This window comes from Pongo abelii, chromosome 10, assembly GCF_028885655.2.
Source record: "Pongo abelii isolate AG06213 chromosome 10, NHGRI_mPonAbe1-v2.0_pri, whole genome shotgun sequence".
Taxonomy (NCBI): domain Eukaryota; kingdom Metazoa; phylum Chordata; class Mammalia; order Primates; family Hominidae; genus Pongo; species Pongo abelii.
Window position 1 is genome coordinate 110348474 of NC_071995.2, and position 16163 is coordinate 110364636.

The following is a 16163-nucleotide window of genomic DNA, read 5'->3' on the forward strand; positions in this document are numbered from 1 at the left end:
CTAGACATACCAAAAAATCCAAACAACTCAGGTAGAAAAGGATCTTAGGGCTCTAGTCCTATGCTGTCCAAGAGAACTCTGTACAATGATGAAAATGTCCTATGTCACGCTGTCCAATATTGCAGCCATTAGGCACATGTGGCAGCTAAGCACTTGAAATATGGTTAGTATGGCGGAGGAACTGAAATATTTAAATTTTAATCAACATAATTTTAAATTTAAAGAACCATGTGTGGAAGTAGCCACAATACTGGACAGTGCCCATTCCCATCTTCTCGAGTTCTCCAGACAGTAAGCCACCCACCTTCCACGGCATTCATATCACCTCTGACTTATGTACCAAAAATGCTTCCTGACAGGAAACTCAAGTCTCTCTCAATGATCTACCCACTGCTCATAAACTTATCCCTTTCTAGAGGCCACAAAACAATTGTATTCCCCTTCAAAAGACTATCAGTGGAGGAGAGGGGAGTATAGCTGAAACAACTTTGGCCATTTACTGATAATTGCTAAAGCTGAGTGACAGGTACATAAGATTCATCCAGCTGTTCTCTTTTTAAATACGTTGAAATTTTACATTTTAAAAACCTTATTAGTGTTTACTTTAAGCTCATTTCATTTTCTAACTGAAACATATTCTTCCAAATGTGTTTCCTTACTTTCAGTGAGGACCCCCTCCAATTCTTCTATCACACTGTGAACCAAATTTTTTCTACATACACCATGTGTATAGCATCCCTGTACTTTAGCACAAACTCTTCCCGCCTGGAACTTCCTCCTCTCTTCATGGCCTCACTGAAAACTGCTTATCATCCTTGAAGATCCATCTCACTCTCATCATTTTGAAGCCCTTTTTCTTCACTGCCCACCCATGGCAGTCCCCTCCCCCAGTGCTACCAATTTAAACTATCTGCATGCCTGCCTTCTCTACTACACTGGATAACCTGGAAGCAGAGATAATGTTTCATTCATCTTTGTCTCTGCCCTAGTCTGACAGCATCAAATGTGTAATGAACTAATGAATATACAAACTCAATGAAACACTAAACTGTATCCATTCATACTGTACTACCCCAAGCCCATCAATACCACTTTTCAACCTTAACTTGCTGGTGTAGTTTCTACTGGTTTCCAAACATGCTAATAAGAACAGCTAAAAGTTACTGAGCACTTATCACTTGCCAGGCATTGATTTAAGCGTGTTACATGTTTAATTCATTTAATCCTCTTCCATCCCCTTTTTACAGGAGCATAAGTGAAAATAACTTGCCTTACATCACAAAGTATGAAGGAGCACGGACGCGAATACTAGTTGTAAAGTCCCTGCTCCTGTGTACAGTAAGTAAGACAAATCATAATCTCAAATGCAAGCTTCCAACCCCAAAATTCAGATTTGGGAAAGGGGATTAGGATGCCAAATAGGAATACTGACCTGTAAAAAGAAAAAGTAACTTTAGGCATTCTCCATAAAACAGTGTGAGGGAAAATGGTAATCTTTTTATTCTTGTAATTTATAGTAAGCTACTACTGAATAAGAAAGCTAACTTGTACTAGACAAGGTTAAGTTCTACAGGAACTTTTTAATTATTAGAATTAGTTTCATGGAAAATTTGGGCTAGATCTTAAAGGTTAAGTATGAGGATCTCGAATGGCAGAACAATGATGGAGGAGCAAGCAAGAGGCAGACACTGGACACTGGACCTCCACAAGCAGTGTGGAAGGAGACCATCTTGATTTAAATGGAGGTCATATTTTTGAAGAGTTAATGGGAAACATGATCAGAAAGGTAAAATGGAGTTCTATTAAGGGGTCAGCAAATGCCCATGGCCTATTTTTACGTGGCTTAAAGTTCAGAACATTTTTTACACTGTAAAGAGCTTTTAGGTCAGGCACGGTGGCTCACGCCTGTAATCCCAGCACTTTGGGAGGCAGAGGTGGGCAGATCACCTGAGATCAGGAGACCAGCCTGGCCAGCGTGGCGAAACCCCATCTTTACTAAAAATACAAAAATTAGCTGGGCGTGGCAGCATGCGCCTGTAATCCCAGTTACTCGGGAAGCTGAGACAGGAGAATCGCCTGAACCCAGGAGGCAGAGGTTGCAGTGAGCCAAGATTGCACCACTGCACTCCAGCCTGGGCAACACAGCAAGACTCTGTCTCAAAAAAAAAAAAAAAAAAAGAAAGAGCTTTTAAAATATGTAAAGAAAAACGTGCAAACACACACAAAAAAAATGGGACTGTATATGGCCTGCAAAGCCTAAAATATTTACTATCGGGCTGGGCACGGTGGTTCACACCTGTAATCCCAGCACTTTGGGAGGCCACGGCAGATGGATCATCTGAGGTCAGGAGTTCGAGACCAGCCTGACCAAAATGGTGAAACCCCCATCTCTACTAAATACAAAGAAATTAGCCGAGCATGGTGGCACATGCCTATAACCCCAGCTACTTGAGAGGCTGAGGCAGGAGAATCGCTTGAACCCGGGAGGCAGAGGTTGCAGTGAGCCAAGATGGCACCATTGCACTCCAGCCTGGGTGACAAGAGCAAAACTCCATCTCAAAAAACAAACAAACAAACAAACAAACAAAAACAAATTTACTATCTGGCCCTTTATGAAGTTTGACAGGCCTTGGATTAAGTCATAGAAAGCTTTGAAGGCAGACTCCCTCAGGCCTGGGAATAGGGTGATATTTAAGCAGAGGGGTAACCCAACACAAGTAGAGTTGAAGTCTAACAGCAAAAGGTAGGCTAGGTTAAACCCATGGATAAAATTAATGTACCGCAGTAATTAAGAATAAAATGTACAACCTCCTGATATTGTTTGGCCCAAATAAATAACAGCATAGCCAAGAATTTGCCTAAAGCCACAGAGGAAAGGAATTATTTTCTCAACTATTATATTCCTTCCCTCTGGAAAACTAACATGTACTGCTGAAGTCTTGTTCAGTGCCCTTCTAGCCTCAGACTTTGCAGCCTACCAACATGGACTGAGACAGGGAAAGCGTGGACAAGTGAGTTCCATACTCTAATTTTCCTACAGAAGCATTCTAAGTGGTGTGTGGGTTCTTAGATCAAGTCACAAACACATTTACAGCCCATGATATCGTACAACACTACTTTTCAGTTCAAATTAATTATGAGTAACAACAGACTATCCACCAAAATAGGGAGCTGCAGAAAACTAACCATCATTTATGATGTTGTTTCCAAATTTCAAAATTTAAAAAAAAAAAAAAATTATAAACAAACTTTTTGATTGAAACTCACTGATAGAGAACTGCCAGGACTAAAGCATGGTTGATTGAAGAAATTTTATGGCTGACAATAATGACTGGATTGTTTTCTTCATTATTATTATTTTATTTATTTATTTATTTATTTATTTATTTATTTATTTTTTGAGATGGAGTCTTGCTTTGTTGCCCAGGCTGGAGTGCAATGGAGCGATCTCAGCTCACTGCAACCTCTGCCTCCCAGGTTCAAGTGATTCTCCTTGCCTCAGCCTGCTGAGTAGCTGGGATTACAGGTGCTTGCCACCACGCCTGGCTAACTTTTTTGCATTTTTAGTAGAGACGGAGTTTTGTCATGTTGGCCAGGCTGGTCTCAAATTCCTGACCTCAGGCGATCCACACACCTCGGCCTCCCAAACTGCTGGGATTACAGGCATAAGCGACTGCTCCCAGCCTTCTTCACTGATTTTTACTTGTTTTTGTCATATCTCTATATTAGAGGCAATGGAACACAGTTATTAAAAAGCAAAGACTTTGAAATCTCACAAGGTTAAAAATCTCAGCTTTGTCACTTCCTATCTCTTTGACCTAAAGGCAATTTCCTTAATTTCTCCAATCCCTCACTTCCTCATCTGTAAAATAGATATGGCACTACCAGCCTGACAGGCCTGGGCTGTTGTCAGGCTTAAAAGATATACAAGTAATGCTCTTGGCACAGCTCTCCTGAAACCTAATAGACACACAATAAATGGTATTTTATGACATAACATTTATTACATAAATAAAATGTTCATCATCTCTTTTCACATTATAGATAGCTAAATGTGTTTTTTCCTTCAGAAAAAATGACCACTACTACCACTTGGCTCAGAAATGCTCGTCTTTATTTTCTGAAATGTTTTATATAGAAAAAAATTTAATAATAAATAGACATTCTTATATATTTCCTTACCCTTTTAGATTGGGTTAAAAAGTATGGAGACTTCCGGCCGGGTACGGTGATTCAAGCCTGTAATCCCAGCACTTTAGGAGGCTGAGGCAGGCAGATCATGAGGTCATGAGATCGAGACCTTCGTGGCTAACACGGTGAAACCCCGTCTCTACTAAAAATACAAAAAAATTAGCCGGGCGTGGTGGCGGGGCGTCTGTAGTGCCAGCTACTCGGGAGGTGGAGGCAGGAGAATGGCGTGAACCCAAGAGGCGGAGCTTGTAGTGAGCCAAGATCGCACCACTGCACTCTAGCCTGGACGACAGGGCGAGACTCTGTCTCCAAAAAAAAAAAAAAAAAGGTCTGGAGACTTCTTATAGCATTTATAGACTATGAACAACTAAATTCCATATCCGTCACAAATGTAAATTCCTCATTTTCTTTTTTTTTTTTTTTTTTTGGCGGTGGGGGGATAGGGTCTCACTCTGTCGCCTGGGATGGTACACAGTGGCGCAATCATAGCTCACTGCAACCTCCAATTCCTGGGTTCAAGTGACCCTCCTGAGTCAGCCTCCCAAGTAGCTGAGACTATAGGCATGCACCACCATGCCCAGCTAATTTATTTTTGTAGAGATGGGGCCTCACTATGTTGCCTAGGCTGATCTTGAATTCTGAGCTCAAGTGACCCTCCTCCCTTGGCTTCCCAAAGTGCTAGAATTACAGGTGTGAGCCACTGTGCCCAGCCAAAATTCCTCATTTTCTTTTCCATTTTTCATACTGTTGAAGTGTAGTCCTTCACCCAGAGAAGCTAGTGACTCAAGTTCCTGGTTGATTAAAAGAAACTAATAATAACATTTTTTAATACCATCACTAGTTTTCTTTCTTTCCAGAGATCCAAAATACAATGATAGTAACTCATCTCTGCCACCTTCTGAGTGAATTTGAATAGGTCACTTAACCTCTCTGGGCCTTCATTTCCTCATGGGTAAAATGAGGACAGGATAACAGATTATCTAACAGGGCTATGGGGTAATCACATGAGATTATGTATGCCCTGGGGGAATAAACTCACAGTAGGGTCCGGTTCACTCAACCCTGTTTCCCTCCTTTTTAATTATGACCCTAATCAATTTTTCAAGCTGAGGTCAGAAAGCTTCTCAAACATACTTATTTCTGTGCATAGCCAGTGGCTGTCCCTGAAGCATTAAAAAGAACAAGACCCTTAGCAACATACTAGACTGCTGATAAGAGGGGCTGGAGCGCAGTGCTGTGATCATAGCTCCTGCAATCTTTAACTCCTGAGCTCAAGCAATCCTCTCGCTTCAGCCTTGTGAGTAGTGCAACTACAGGTGTGTGCTGCCATTCCCCATTAATTAAAAAATATTTTTTGTAGAGATGGAGTCTTGTTATGTTTCTCAGCCTGGTCTTGAACTCCTGGCCCTTCCCATTTCAGCCTCCCCATGACGTGGGGAGGTTTACAGACATGACCCTTCTGATTTTTTTTTGTTTTCCTCTTCATCTAAAAGAACTCCTTTCAAGATTTTATGAGACAGAAGTAAACATCAGCATCTCAAACACCTCAATGCCATAAGGTGGCAGGGGCAATGAGAACTTTCTGCCTAGTCTATACTACCACATAAGCTCCAGAAAGAGAGACACCTCATCTGGCTTATTCACTACTGTATTCCCAAGCCTCACAAGCAGGAGGTACTCCAAAAATAAAAAAAGGGGAGGAAATTAAACGTGGTATGCCTATAAATGCCATGCTTTCTACATGACAGCTTTTCCTTGACAGGGTCAACTACTACTGCTTAATAATAAAACCAATAGTCAGCCAGGCGCAGTGGCTCAGGCCTGTAACCCCAGCACTTTGGGAGGCCAAGGCAGGTGGATCACGAGGTCAGGAGTTCGAGAACAGCCTGGCCAAGATGGTGAAACCCCGTCTCTACTAAAAATACAAAAATTAGCCAGGCACGGTGGTGGGCGCCCGTAATCCCAGCTACTTGGGAGGCTAAGGCAGGAGACTCACTTGAACCTGGGAGGCGGAGGTTGCAGTAAGCCGAGAGATCATGCCACTGCACTCCAGCCTGGGTGACAAGAGACAAACTCTGTCTTAAAATAAATAACATAACATAATATAACATAACATAACATAACATCAAACCAAACCAAACCAAACCAAACCAATAGTCTGGCCGGGCGCCATGGCTCACGCCTATAATCCTGCCACTTTGGAAGGTCGAGGTAGGCGGATCACTTGAGAATAGGAATTTGAGACCAGGCTGACCAACATGGTGAAACCCCATTTCTACTAAAAATACAAAAATTAGTCAGGCACGGTAGTGCACGCCTGTAGTCTCAGGTACTTGGGAGGCTGAATCACCTGAACTCAGGAGGCAGAGGTTGCAGTGAGCTAAGATTGCACCACTGCACGCCACTGTACTCCAACCTGGGCAACAGAGTGAGACTCCATCTCATAAAAATAAAAATTAAACCAACAGTCACATATTCAACAATTATTATTATTTTGAGACACAGTCTCTCTGTCGCCCAGGCTGAAGTACAGTGGCACGATCTCTGCTCACTGCAACCTCTGCCTCCTGGGTTCAAGAGATTCTCCTGCCTCAGCCTTCTAAGTCACTGAGACCGTAGATGTGCCACCCACAAATGGCCAATTTGTGTATTTGTAATAAACACAGGGTAGGCCAGGTGTGGTGGCTCACGCCTGTAATCCCAGAACTTTGGGAGGCCGAGGCGGACCGATCACGAGGTCAGGAGTTCGAGACCATCCCAGATAACACGGTGAAACCCTATCTCTACTAAAAATAAAAAAATTAGCTGGGCATGGTGGCTGGCGCCTGTAGTCCCAGCTACTTGGGAGGCTGAGACAGGAGAATGGCATGAACCTGGGAGTCGGAGGTTGCAGTGAGCCGAGATCACGCCACTGCACTCCAGCCTGGGCAACAGAGCAAGACTCCGTCTCCAAAAAATAAATAAATAAATAAACAAACAAACACAGGGTTTCACCACGTTGGCCACACTGGTCTCGAACTCCTGACCTCAGGTGATCTGCCCGCCTCGGCCTCCCAAAGTGCTGGGATTACAGTCATGAGCCACTGAGCCTGGCCACAACAAGTTAATTGATAACTTACTAAGCATACAAAGTTGTACAACTTGACAGTTGTTCCTACTGTCAAGATGCTCTAAATCTAGAAGGAAGATAATGCAAATATTTCCAAACAAGTCAGATCCCAAATAAACACAAGCACCGCATGTTTCAATTTATTTATTTATTTATTTATTTATTTAGAGACGGAGTCTCGTTCTGTCGCCCAGGCTGGAGTGCAGTGGCGCGATCTCGGCTCACTGCAAGCTCCGCCTCCCGGGTTCACGCCATTCTCCTGCCTCAGCCTCCCGAGTAGCTAGAACTACAGGCGCCCGCCACCACGCCTGGCTAATTTTTAGTACTTTTAGTAGAGACGGGTTTTCACCGTGTTAGCCAGGATGGTCTCGATCTCCTGACCTCGTGATCCGACCGCCTCGGCCTCCCAAAGTGCTGGATTACAGGCGTGAGCCACCGGGCCCGGCCCACATGTTTCAATTAACAACAGACCTATATCCAATGATCAACCAGTAAGTTAAGGTAAATTTACTCTTAAAGAAAGATATTTTTGACCAGGTGTGGTGGCTCACACCTGTAATCCCAGCACTTTGGGAGATCAAGGTGGGCAGATCACTTGAGGTCAGAGGTTAAAAGCCTTAACTCCTAACCACACTGAACTTTCTGTCTGCAGAAAAGAGCATTGGTCAACAGTTCACAAAACGGCTAGGCATGATGGCATGCACCCACAGTCCCAGCTACTTGGGAAGCTGAGGTGGGAGGATTGCTGGAGCCCAGGAGTTCAACGCCCTGGGCAATACAGCAAGACCTCATCTCTGGCCGGGTGCGGTGGCTCACGTCTGTAATCCCAGCACTTTGGGAAGCCGCAGCGGGTGGATCACCTGAGGTCAGGAGTTCGAGACCAGCCTGGCCAACATGGTGAAACCCCGTCTCTACTAAAAATACAAAAATTAGCCAGGTGTGGTGGCACACACCTGTAATCCCAGCTATTCAGGAGGCTGAGGCAGGAGAATCGCTTGAACCCAGAAGGCGGAGACTGCAGTGAGCCAACATCACGCCACTACACTCTAGCCTGGGCAACAGAGTGAGACTCCATCTCAAAAAACAAAATAAGAAAGATATTTATCAATTTAGTGTATCCTAACTGTTCAGTGTTTGTCTACAGTAGCATACAGTAATGTCCTAGGCCTGCACATTCACACACCACTCATAAATGACTCATCCCAAGCAACTTCCTGTCCTGCAAGCTCCATTCATGGTAAGTGACCTATTCAGATATACCACTTTTATCTTTTACGCTGTATTTTTACTCACCTTTTCTATGTTTAGATATGTTTAGATTCACAAATACTTAACATTATGTTACAACTGCCAACAGTGTTCAGTACACAGATATGTAGCCTAAGAGTAATACTCTGTACCACAGCCTATGTGTCTAGTAGGTATACCATCTAGGCTTGTGTAAGTATACTCTATATTTGTACAATGAGGAGATCACCGAAAAAATTTCTCAGAACACATCCCCACCATTAAGCAATGCATAAACATAGTTTCTCATCACCAAAGATGGTATGAATGTCAAATAAACACATGAAAAGATGCTCAATATCACTGGGAATTAGGGAAATGCAAATTAAAACCACAATGAGGCCAGGCACAGGGGCTCATATATCTATAATCCCAGCACTTTGGGAGACTGAGGTAGACGAATCACTTGAGCCCAGGAGTTCAACACCAGCCAGGGCAACATAGTGAGACCTCTTCTCTACTAAAAATCAAAGCGAATTACCAGGTGTGGTGGTACATGCCTGTGGTCCCAGCCAGGAGGCTGAGGCAGGAGGATCACTTGAGCCCAGGAGGTCAATGTTGCAGTGAGACAATATCGTACCACTGCACTCCACCCTGGATGACAGAACAAGACCCTGCCTCAAAAAAAAAAGCTCATACACTGCTAGGGGAAGAAAATATAGTACAGTCACTTTAGCAAACAGTTTAGCAATTACTTTTAAAATTAAATAAACACTCACAGGATTATATGTACCCTGGAAAAATAAACACTTGCCACAAAACCCAGCAATCTCATTTCTATGCATTCCAACCAAGAGAAATAAAATCATATGTTCACACAAAACCTGTACATAAATATTCATACCAGCTTTATTTTTATTTATTTTTTTGAGACGGAGTTTCACTCTTGATGCCCAGGCTGGAGTGCAATGGTGCAATCTTGGCTCACCGCAACCTCTGCCTCCCGGGTTCAAGCGATTCTCCTGCCTCAGCCTCCTGGCTGGCATTATAGGCATGCACCACCACTCCCGGCTAATTTTGTATTTTTAGTAGAGATGGGGTTTCTCCATGTTGGTCAGGCTGGTCTCAAACTCCCAACCTTAGGTGATCTGCCTGCCTCGGCCTCCCAAAGTGCTGGGATTACAGGCGTGAGACATCGCACCTGGCCGCCAGCTTTATCTTTAATAGCCAAAACCTGCTAACTCAATGTCCACCACTAGATGAACAAACTGGTACATGCATACAAGAGACTACTACTCAACAATAAGCAGAAAGAAACTACTAACATGCAATAGTACAGATGACTTTTTTTTTTTTTTTTTTTTGAGGTAATAAGAGTCTCACTATGTCACCCAGGCTGGAGTGCAGTGGCGTGTTCTTGGCTCACTGCAACCTCCGCCTCCTGGGTTCAAGCAATTCTCCTGTCTCAGCCCCCCCGAGTAGCTGGGATTACAGGAGCGCACCACCGTGCCTGGCTAATTTTTGTACTTTTAGTAGACACGGGGTCTCACCATGTTGGCCAGGCTGGTCTCGGACTCCTGACCTCAGGTGATCCACCCACCTCAGCCTCCCAAAGTGTTGCGATTACAGGCGTGAGCTACCCGGCCCAGCCAGAGATGAGGTCTTGCTGTGTTGCCCAGGGCCTTGAACTCCTGGGCTCCAGCGATCCTCCCACCTCAGCTCCCCAAGTAGCTGGGACTATGGGTGCACGCCATCATGCCTAGCCATTTTGTGAACTGTTGACCAATGCTCCTCTCTGCAGACAGAAAGTTCGGTGTGGTTAGGAGTTAAATGGGAAGAAAGAGGAGGCTGGGTGCAGTGGCTCACGCCTGTAATCCCTCCCAACACTTTGGGAGGCCAAGGCAGGAGGTTCACTTGAGCCCAGGAGTTTGACACCAGCCTGGGCAACAGAGCAAGATCCTGTTTCCAAAAAATAAAAATAAGAAAAGTAATTAGCCGGACACGGTGGTACACACCTGTAGCCCCAGGTACCCAGCAAGCTGAGGTGGGATGATTGCTTGAGCCCAAAAATTCGAGGTTACACAGTTACAGTAAGCTATGATCGTGCCACTACACTCCACCCTGAGCAACAGAGGAAGACTCTGTCTCCAAAAAAAAAAAGATGACAACGGGAGGCAGGTGTAGTCCCAGCTACTAAGGAGGCAGAATCATCTGGGCTCAGGGGTTCAAGGTCAGCCTCAGCAACATAAGGAGACCCTGTCTCTTAGGAACAAAAGGGGATGGGGAGAGAGAAGGGGAGGGAGGAAGGGAGGGAGAGAGAGAGGAAGGGTTGGGAGAGACAGAGAAAGAAAAAGAGAGGAAGAAATAAAAAGAGGGAGAGAAAGGAAGAAAAGAAGGGAGGAGGGGAGAAGGCAGCGGGGAGGGGAGAAAAGAAGGAGAGGAGGGATGAAGAAAAAGAAAAGAAATGACACAGAAAGGCCAGGCATGGTGGCTCATGCCTGTAATCCCAGCACTGGGAGGCCGAGGCAGGTGGATCACCTGAGGTCATGAGTTCGAGACCAGCCTGGCCAACATGGTGATACCCCATCTCTACTAAAATACAAAACCTAGCCGGCCGTGGTGCCAGGTGCCTGTAGTCCCAGCTACTTGGGAGGCTGAGACGGGGGAATAGCTTGAACCCGGGAGGTGGAGGTTGCAACGAGCCAAGATTGCCCCACTGCACTCCAGCCTCGGCAACAGAGCGAGACTCCATCTCAAAAAAAAAAGAAATGTATTAGAAATAAAAGTACATCAGATTCTAATGCCAGTTATGCAGCCAATGATGAGACACTCTGGTAAATAACCCTCTTGGTCTCAATTTCTTCACTGGTAAACAGAATGAGTACTAAAAAACCACCAGAGCCAGAGAAATCCAAACTACCAGGGAAAGGGAGGGAACCACTGAGAACCATCCCAGCAACCCGACCACAGCTGGTCTTCCCTGGACACCATGAACCACAATGGCCAAACCTCTTCACTCCTGCCAACATCGGCCATCCCCCTAACTATGAGATGCTCAAGGAGGAGCAAGAGGTGGCTGTGCTGGGGGCGCCCCACAACCCTGTTCCCCCGATGTCCACAGTGATCCACATCCACAGCGAGAACTCCGTGCCCAACCATGTCATCTGGTCCCTGTTCAACACCCACTTCATGAACTCCTGCTGCCTGGGCTTCATAGCATTGGCCTACTCAGTGAAGTCTAGGGACAGGAAGATGGTTGGCGACCTGACCAGGGCCCAGGCCTATGCCTTCACCGCCAAGTGCCTGAACATCTGGGCCCTGATTGTGCGCATCATCATGACCATTCTGCTCAGCATCATCCCAGTGTTGATCTTTCAAGTCTATCAATAGATCAGGAGGCATCATCTAGGCCAGGAGCTCTACCCATGATCTGATTCCCATGTACTCCATCCACCCTCCGTTCCTCGCCCTGCCGCCAGAGCCAAGTTCTGTATCAGCCCTTTATCCTCACACACTTTTCTACAATGGCATTCAATAAAGTGCACATGTTTCTGGTTAAAAAAAAAAAAAAACACCAGAGCCATTCCAACTCCAAATGCGTTTGACTCTACATTGTTGAACATCTACTATGTGCCAAGAACAGAACATAAGAACATAAGAAGAATTTAGGCTGTGTGTGCTGGCTCATGGCCCTAATCCCAACACTTTGGGAGGCCAAGGCAAGAGGACTACTTGAGGGCAGAAGTTCAAAACCAGCCTGGGTAACAGCAAGACTGTCTCTACAAAAATTTTTTTAAATTGTAGGGCGCAGCACTTTGGGAGGCCAAGGCGGGCAGATCACTTGACCTAAGGAGTTTGAGACCAACCTGGGCAACATAGTAAGACCCTGTCACTACTAAAAATACAAAAAATTAACCAGGCATGATGGTGCACATATGTGGTCCCAAGCTACTCGGGAGGCTGAGGCAGGAGAACCGCCTGAACTCGGGAGGTGGAGGTTGGAGTGAGCAGAAATTCCACCACGCACTCCAGCCTGGGTGACAAAGCAAGACGGTGTCTCAAAAAAAAAAAAAAAAAGAATTGCAGGGTGTGATGGTGCATGTGCCTGTGGTCCCAGCTACTCAGGAGGCTGAGGTGGGAGGGTCACTTGAACCCAGGAGTTAAAGGCTGCAATAAGCCATGATCACAATACTGTACTCCAACCTGGGCAATACAGCAAGATCCCATCTCAAAAAATAAATACATAAAAACAGAAAATATTAAGACTTTAGTATCTCACTTTTTAAAGAAGGTACTCTTTTTTTTTTTTTTTTTTTTAGACAGAGTCTTGCTCTGTCGCCCAGGTTGGAGTGCAGTAGCACAATCTCGGCTCACTGCAACCTCCACCTCCTGGGTTCAAGCAATTCCCTGCCTCAGCCTCCCGAGTAGCTGGGACTACAGATGCACGCCACCATGCCCAGCTAATTTTTTCTATTTTAGTAGAGATGAGGTTTCACAATGTTGCCCAGGTTGGTCTCGATCTCCTGACCTCGTGATCCACCCGCCTCAGCCTCCCAAAGTGCTGGGATTACAGGCGTGAGCCACTGCGCCCAGCCAAGGAAGATATTCTTTCTCTTTTAATAGGTAAAGAAACTAAGCCTGAGAGTGGCTGAGTAACTTGCCCATTCAAAGATGTGACCAAGTAGTAAGTGCCAACCATCCAAGAAATAGGGATACAATCAGTAGTGAACAAAACAAAGTTCCTGCTTTCATAGAGCTTAAATTTTAGTTACTAAAGAGTGAACCATGGCCAGGTGCGGTAGATCATGCCTGTAATCCCAGCATGTTGGGAGGCCGAGGTGGGCGGACCACCTGAGGTCAAGAGTTCAAGACCAGCCTGAACAATATGGCGAAAACCCCGTCTCTACTAAAAATATAAAAATTAGCTGGGCATGGTGGTGGATGCCTGTAATTCCAACTATTTGGGAGGCTGAGGCAGGAGAATCACTTGAACACAGGAGGTGGAGGTTGCAGTGAGCCAAGATCGCACCATTGCACTCCAGCCTGGGCAACGCAGCAAGACTCCAACTCAAAAAAAAAAACAAAAAACAGTGAACCATGATTCCAGCTTAGACTGGAGTTGCCAGATAAAATACAAGATGCTCAGTTAAATTTCAACTTTAGATAAATAACTTTTTTCTATGCAATTTAATACACAATTATACTAAAAAAATAGTCAATGTTCATCAAAAATTCAAATTTAACTCACTGTCCTGTATTTCTATTTGCCAAATCTGACAACCCTAGCTTAGATATAACCTCAAAACTCTTCCTCAATCCTTTTACTGCGTTTCTGTGGCTCTAAAGCAGTAACTTTTTTGACTATATCAATAAAAAATTACTTAAAAACAAAATTTTTGGCTAGGCACGGTGGCTCATCCCTGTAATCCCAGCATTTTTGGACGCCAAGGTGGGTGGATCATCTGAGCTCCGGAGTTCAAGACCAGCCTGAACAACACGGCAAAACCTCATCTCTTCAAAAAATACAAAAATTAGCCAGGCATGGTAGCGTGCTCCTGTTCTCCCAGCTACTCAGGAGGCTGAGGTGGGAGGATCGCTTGAGCCCAGGAGACAGAGGTTGCAGTGAGCCGAGACTGCACCACTGCATTCTAGCCTTGGTGACAGAGACCCTGTATCCAAAAAAAAAAAAAAATTCATTGAACTGTTGCTGCTCGTGGCAGAGCAGGACTAGTCCATAGGCAATGTGCCTAGAGTTGGCCAAAAATTACATTTTGAATTACAATGCAGTATATATACATTAACTCAAACCAAAGCTTAAAACAGTTCTTGGCAGCTGGGTGCAGTGGCTCACACCTGTAATCCCAGCACTTTGGGAGTCGAGGTGGGCGGATTACGAGGTCAAGAGATCAAGACTATCCTGGCCAACATGGTGAAACCCCATCTCTACTAAAAATACAAAAATTAGGCCGGGCGCAGGGGCTCATGCCTGTAATCCCAGCACTTTGAGAGGCTGAGGCAGGCGGATCACCTGAGGTCAGGAGTTCGAGACCAGCCTGACCAACATGGAGAAACCCCGTCTCTACTAAAACTAAATACAAAATTAGCCAGGCATGGTGGCGCATGTCTGTAATCCCAGCTACTCGGGAGGCTGAGGGTAGGAGAATCGCTTGAACCCGGGAGGCAGATCAGGCCATTGCACTCCAGCCTCGGCAACTAGGAGCGAAACTCCATCTCAAAAACAATTATTTCAACAATGCAATGCGTCCTAACACTTCTTATTCTTTTTCATTTTTCTAAAAATGCTTGTCATAATCCACTAATGTGTTTCACAATCTACTAAGGGGTCATGACCTGCAGATTGAAAAATACTTCTTTGGGAGATATAAAAAATCATTTAACCTGGTGTTATGAGTCACCATTATGAGCACATTAATTAACTACACTGTGCTATAAAACAGTAATGCCCTTAGGGCCTAAGGTATACAGCTATAAACTTACAGTCAAAACTCCCAGGCCGGGAGTGGTGGCTCACGCCTGTATCCCAGCACTTTGGGAGGCCTAGGCAGGTGGATCATCTAAGGTCAGGAGTTCAAGACCAGCCTGGCCAACATGGCAAAACCCCGTCTCTACTAAAAATACAAAAATTAGCTGGGTGTGGTGGCGGGCACCCGTAATCCCAGCTACTCAGGAGTCAGAGGCAGGAAAATCGCTAGAAGCTGGGAGGCACAGGTTGCAGTGAGCCAAGATTGTACCACTGCACTCCAGCCTGGGCAACAGAGCAAGATTCTATGTTAAAAAAAAAAGCCAGGTGCGGTGGCTCACGCCTGTGGTCCTGGCACTTTGGGAGGCTGAGGCAGGCGGATCACCTGAGGTCAGGAGTTCGAGACCAGACTGGCCAATATGGGGAAACCCATCTCTACTAAAAATACAAAAATTAGCGAGGTGTGTGACCAACATCTGTAATCCCAGCTACTCAGGAGTCAGGCAGGAGAACTGCCTGAACCCGGGAGGCGGAGCTACAGTGAGGAGAGATGGCGCCATTGCACTCCAGCCTGGGTGACAAGAGCGAAACTCCATCTCAAAAAAAAAAAACACCTCCCAGAATGGTATACTTGTTGAGCTCTTGTGTCTGTTTTTTAGTAATTCTCCAGTCTCTTTGTTTTGTTTTTTGAGACAAGGTCTCATTTTAATGCCCAGGCTGGAGTGCAGTCGTGCAATCATGGCTCATCTCGACGTCCAGACTTAAGTGAACCACCTGCCTCAGCCTCCCAAGTAGCTGAGACTACAGAAGTGCATGACCATGACCGGCTAAATTTTTCGTATTAATATTTTTTGTTGAGATGGGGTTTCCCTGTGTTGCCCAGGCTGGACTTGAACTCCTGGGCTCAGGTAATCTGCCTGCTTCAGCCTCCCAAAGTGTTGGGATTACAGGTGTGAGCCACCATGCCCAGCCACCAGTCTTCCAGACTTTTTTTTTTTTTTTTTTTGAGACAGAGTCTTGCTCTGTGGCCCAAGCTGGGGCACAGTGCCACAATCTGAGCTCACTGCAACCTTCACCTCCTGGGTTCAAGCGATTGTCCTGCCTTAGCCTCCCAAGTAGCTGGGATTACAGGCATCTGCCCAGCCCCAAGTCTGG

At 45.3% G+C, this 16163-nt stretch overlaps 1 protein-coding gene and 1 pseudogene across 50 annotated transcripts in view; one reads left to right on the plus strand and one right to left on the minus strand.

The window, feature by feature from the left end:
- ATXN2 (ataxin 2) overlaps positions 1 to 16163 on the minus strand; it is a 146303-nt gene that overhangs the window by 117343 nt on the left and 12797 nt on the right. The window lies entirely within an intron of this gene.
- On the plus strand, positions 11517 to 11988 carry LOC112135742 (interferon-induced transmembrane protein 2-like; annotated as a pseudogene).